This window comes from Rutidosis leptorrhynchoides, chromosome 10, assembly GCF_046630445.1.
Source record: "Rutidosis leptorrhynchoides isolate AG116_Rl617_1_P2 chromosome 10, CSIRO_AGI_Rlap_v1, whole genome shotgun sequence".
NCBI classification, from domain to species: Eukaryota; Viridiplantae; Streptophyta; class Magnoliopsida; order Asterales; family Asteraceae; genus Rutidosis; species Rutidosis leptorrhynchoides.
In genome coordinates, this window is record NC_092342.1 from 327,487,074 (window position 1) to 327,493,070 (window position 5,997).

Consider the following 5,997-nt stretch of genomic DNA (forward strand, 5'->3'; position numbering starts at 1 on the left):
AAGAAGTATCACATTATCACCACTACTACGATAAGTCGATAACAATCATAAAAATTTACAAATAAAAGACATATATAGAAACACCAAAAAATAAAGGAGTATATAATACGGAGTATAATATTCCGTATATATAGAGCAAAGTTTTATAGAGATTAATAAAAATTTATACGCATTGTAAGACAAAAAAGAGAGGGACAACACAATAATAACACACTGTGAAGTTAGATATAATAACTAACTAACTAACTACCATAAAAAACATGTGTATACTTATCTTTTATAACGACCCTCACTTTTTCAGTTCTACTTTTACTATATTGCCCTTAGGATTTTTGTGAGCTCATAAATTTTTAGTTAGCAAAATGTTGACCAAATAGTAAACTTTTAGTCGACACTCACTGCTAATTAAAATTTATGCCTTTCCGTGATAGTATAACTATTAGTCTATAGGTAATAAACAAAAAGTGACATTTATATTAATAATGAAAAAATTGGGAACTAAGTAAAATAAATAAAAGCCTTGGACTAGTTAAAAAAAATATAATACTTATTCTATATAAGTGTATTTATATAAAATAAAAAATAAATAAATAATATTAATATAAATAAATGAAAAATTCGGCCAACATGGATTAATGGAAAAAAAAAAATTTAAAGATAATTAACAAACTAATTCTAATCTAAATCTAATGAGTAATCCTAATCAAACTTTAAGCATTCAAACTCCAAATCCTACTCTAATCACAACTTATTTATCTTAATCCTAACTTAAATTCTAGATTAATCTTAAGCTAGATGAATTGGTTTCAAACTCTAAATGTCACACTATACCCATTAGGCGCTTTTTCATTCACAAATCCCACAAGAAATTCACTCCAAAACACTCCTCTTCTCCTTTTTTTGTTCGGTAGTTTACAACCCCATCACCACCACCCTTAGCCAACCACCACCACTCCAAAAACGCCTCCTGCTGCTCGTCTTCTGCCGCCTCCCACCACCGCCACCTGCTGCATTTTTCCGCAGCCCATCGCCACCCAAATTTGCAGCAACTCTGCTGCTGTATCCGCCACCCACAACAACCCAATCCGCCACTTTTTGTGGAGCCTTTTGCTGCAGCTGAAACCGCCACCAAACACCTCTTTTTCTGCTGTTTTCTGGTCACCAAAATCGCCCCAAGTAGCAGCATGTGCTGCTGTTTTTTGACTCCCAAAACAGCCCCCTCCTGTCCGCCACATTCTGCAGCCTCTGCTGCTGTTTCTGCGTACCCAAAACAGTCCCAAGACCCTCCCAATTCAGCCCTGCTGCTGCGTTTCTGACTTGCTGCTGTCCGCCTTTGAACCATCACCAAGACCACCACTTTTGATCCATTTTTGCTCCTGTTTTCTTCCTGCTGCTGTTCGGTTTCGTCATCACCAACAAACACCACTTTTTCTTGATATTAACTCACTTAAGGTACCTCATTAACCCATAAACTAATAATACTTTTTATTTGTTTCAATTCCTAAAAATTATAAATTTATATTATGAATAAAAGAATGATGTTTATAAATAAGTAATCATAAGAGTAGGCGTAATTATCATGATTAATAAGGAATGTGCTTAAAGATTATGAATGTGTAACAAAAAGAAAAGGAAGTGTTGCTTGCATGCATTCCTGTGCATGTATATATATATATATATATGAATTAAAGTATTAACATAACAAAGATTATATGTATGTATGATATTGAAGTTAAAACATAAATCATCTTTTTCTTTTTATACACATAAATCATGAGCATAAATCAGACACGTGTCATACCAGTATTCAACCTCACAAAATACCTTTTTCTCATAGTTTTGAATTAAAAAATTGATTAATTTTGTAACACTGACGCGTGTCCTTCTAACTTGCAGACTAATACGCACGCTCTATTCAGTTTATTAGGGTTTCAAAATTCAAAATCCACAAATCTCGGTCGATTATATCAAACTGCCTTCAGATCTAATCATAAACTAACAATTCGTTTCTAGCGTTTCATCGTTTCCAAATCCATTCCCAAAGAAACACCCACACATTAAAATAAATCGATCAATGAATCGGTTTGCTAGCCCTGTAAAAATAAATCGAAGCAGAAGCGGCATTCTTGCTTAATAACGGTACTCAGATCTTCCCTGTTTTAATAACGGTCCTGTCTTATTTGTCAATGATCTCAAACAACCAACAATTGTGATTACATCTGTGTTTTTAGGATTCTGCGGTACCGAGGAATCTATAATGGCGAGATTCCAACCGATTGAAAGACGGGTATGATTTAAAGGTGCCTTTTTTAATTAGTCGATTGTAGTGCTTATTGTTTCACTTGAATTTTTCTGTGTTCAGCTGTTTTTTTTTTTTTGGTTATTTACATTCGCAAGGTAGACACATTCATAAGCTATACATAAATGTATGTTTTTGATGGATGCACACCATGTGTTCTATGAAATGTCATTGTTAAATTTATGTTTTTTAATTGAAATTGCATATTCGATTTTGGTTTACCTAAGAAGAGAGTATAAAGTTTTAAAGGCAGATCGGTTTTTTCTAACTATAACTGATAAAAGGCCATATGGGTTCATGACTTGGCATCTCTATTTCATGTAAGCTTTGCAATCTACTATTCATCGCTTAAATGATATTGTTTTTTAGCTTCTCTGATCTAATTACAATAAAGTACGTGAAATCGAATGTTGATTGCTGTTCGCTTTCTCTAATACATGAATCATTTTTTTCTATATAGTTGATGGTGAATGGTAATGGTAATGGTAATAATTAAGTGTTTGTAGATGTAGATATAATTTAGGTGCATAACATGTAACACAACCATGACTGTCGTTACAAATTTGATGATATTCTGTTATATATTTGAATTGTATGCAGCTATATGTTTCTCATTATATTGTGTCATGTGTCAGTAATTTGTTGAATTCTAATTAAGAACATTCTAAATTAATCCGTAATGATTGCAAGTGCATATTGTGAAGGATGTGAAGTCGACCTACAATTGCATTTTGATAAAACTGGCGAGTAAAGATTGCAAAGGTTAGATAATGGTCATATTCTTTTTTTGTAAAGCTACAGAATTGCATTGTGAGTGTGCATAAGTGAAAGGTAATGTAATCTCTTATGTGTGTCAAAATAGGCAGCTGGATAACGGGTGTAAACAGTATTTTCTATCATAAACAGGTAACTTTATTTGACTTGATTAAGGTCATCTTAAATTGCTTTTTAAAGGGTTGTCAGGTGAAGAAGGAAGTTTATGATTAAATACTTGAATGGATATATAAATTCCGCAGATACGTCTTAATTGTAAAGTGATGTGATTCTTACTTTAAAGTCAATATTATTGCTACTTACTAATGACGTGTTCTAACAATATGAATTTGTTAATGTCAAACTCATAACATTATTAGAACTGGGAAGTGAAGATGATTGTGGTTTACTTCAAACTTTTTGTTAATTAAAGTTTGTGGTTTATCTCAAACTTTTTTGTTTGTTTTGTTAACTCAAGTAGGAATACTTGAGAGGGTTGATCATGCTTCTCTGGAACAGGTTACTTTCAGACATCTTGATCAATTTTCAACGCCACTCGGGGTCCATGAAGCTTAAAAGTTGAAGCTTCTTATAGCTATTGGATGCCTTAATTTTTGTTGTAATAGAGGTGGTAATGGCTATAATATGAAAATGATGGTTTTTGGATGGGTCTCAACACTAGAATTTATACATGACACATTGTCATGACTGGTAAGATGATCAGTGATTTATCAACGTTTTATTATTAGTCATGTTTGGAATTCACTGTGCATTTTTATTATATAGGTGGAAAATATATTACTAGAATGCAAGTGCAGCCGCATAAGGCGATCATTGGTGGTACTTGGTACTAATACATTTGCTCATCAAAGCGGGATATATCATGTTGGTATTTGGTTATGGACTTATGGCCTTACATACAGGTAATTTTGAGAAAGTGGTCATTCAACAAAATTATTAAATAAACTTACTAGATACAACATGCTTTCTATTGTAGATGATGGTGTCATGCAGAACAAAAGCAGATATGAAATTATGTCTCCTGAGTTAGACTTCTTTGATCTAAGGTCTCTAGAGTTACACTTGAAAAACTAATGTTTGATGATTTAATCAGATTCTGAAAATGGGTATGTATTCATTTGACTGATGATTTTAAAAACTATACATTTCAAAACACTAATGCCTATCAGTTGATCATTAATATGTGAGTCAGTTGATTTTAATCCTGTGTTATCTTTAATGGGTCAAATGGGTAATTGATAAGCCCTGGATTGGACACAATATGTAAAAACAATCTGTGGAATGTGGTGAAGCCAAGTTGAGTTATTCAATAATATATCTTATAGAATTATTTATTTTATATATTTATGTACCGATAGTTTCTCTTAAACAAATATGTCAAATTAGATGGTTGGACGCAGTGTGTTACGGGTGATGGTCACATTGCAGCCTGCATTTCAAATGGCCACATTTTTAGACTGCGGGTAATGCACATTGACTGTGAAGGTATTACCAATTTATATTTTACTTATCTTTTTAGTACTCATTTTTATACAGTTCACTAAATGTTCATAATTTCTTAGTAGTCGTTCTTTGGTCATGGCTATGTTGATGCTCATACAGATTCATGCTATTATGTTTAATTTAATCTACCAAATTCTTTTCTATAGTCCATGTATATAATATTGTGTACAAGGTACATTGGGCTCCAAAGACTGACAGACCGCAAGACAAGGTTTTTTATAACTATTGGGTTTGTTCTTTTTAAACAGTTTGTTGGATTTAAAGTATTTGTGTTCTTATATCATGTTCGTGGTGCAGGTTTCATAATGGTCCCGACGTCTTGGTCATTGTAGCATATGCTACAGCGCGTATACAAGGTAGATGATTTTGTAACTGTAATGTTTTGATCATAACTGTAATGTTTTCGGTTGTTGACAAGGTAAATGATTTTGTACATGTATACATAGATTGTTTTGTCGGTGTCTTTAATATGGGTAAACAAATCCTCATCCAATGGTACATGGAATACAATAATGATTTTTGAGCGATTTCAATTTAATCTGAAGGTGGTCATTAGTAGATCAATGTATACTTTAGCTAAAATGGGAGACTGAAAATGATACGGATTCTTATCCTGAATCATCCTTTAATGTACAATTTTTTTTAGCTCCTGCCTACTAGGTTTTTCACAGGCCGTCGTCTTCTCATTTGTATCATTTGGTTTCTACCTTGCGGAGAAGATTATCGGGCCACATACACTCTTCTGGGATACTTCAATTAACATCTACAAATATGAGATTTTTATTATCCTGAATCATCCTCTAACGTGCAATTTTTTTAGCCCCATTGTGCGATTTAGTTACTTCTGTAACCCAGTGGATATGCAGATATGTGAACGGGAGCAAATTTTGATTTACAAGTCGAGCAATGGAATTGTATGTATAAGTTCATATAATAAACAACATGATTGTGTTTGTATAATAATAAAGTGAACAACTTATGTTTATTTGACGCACTATGATATTTGTGAGATTTTCATTATCATACCGTCAAATGATATAACATTTTACGTTTTGAGTTAGTTTGCTTAAGAGTCCCCGTGCAACGCACGGGCTCTTAAATCTAGTGATTATATATATTAGTAACATATAAAGTGATTAAAGATTATGTTATATGTATCATGTCATGATTAAGTTAAGATAATGATTATGATAAAGTATTATGATGATAAAGGGGTAAAGATGTTTAATAAGATTATAATTAGGATTTATGGATGATGTGAAAGTTTAAAAGTATTAGTGTATATATATGTATAACATGAATATATATGGAATATAATGGATAATTTGAAAAAGGGATAAAACTTATCTAAACTATTATCTAATAAAATTATTAATTATAATTTAGCGGATAATTATTGAAAAATATAAAAGATAATGATG

The 5,997-nt window shown here is 32.1% G+C and overlaps 1 long non-coding RNA gene across 4 annotated transcripts; it reads left to right on the forward strand.

Moving 5' to 3' along the window:
• Positions 1-2,029: 2,029 nt before the first annotated feature.
• LOC139873109 (uncharacterized) lies at positions 2,030-5,474 on the forward strand. 4 transcript variants are annotated; one of them, XR_011767268.1, is made up of 9 exons: positions 2,030-2,139; positions 2,232-2,287; positions 3,004-3,061; positions 3,162-3,205; positions 3,572-3,763; positions 3,839-3,975; positions 4,050-4,179; positions 4,460-4,932; positions 5,237-5,474. It is a non-coding gene; the product is annotated as an uncharacterized lncRNA (long non-coding RNA). The 4 variants fall into 4 exon arrangements; XR_011767266.1 differs by having other exon boundaries at positions 4,050-4,932; XR_011767267.1 differs by having other exon boundaries at positions 4,067-4,932.
• Positions 5,475-5,997: the final 523 nt, after the last annotated feature.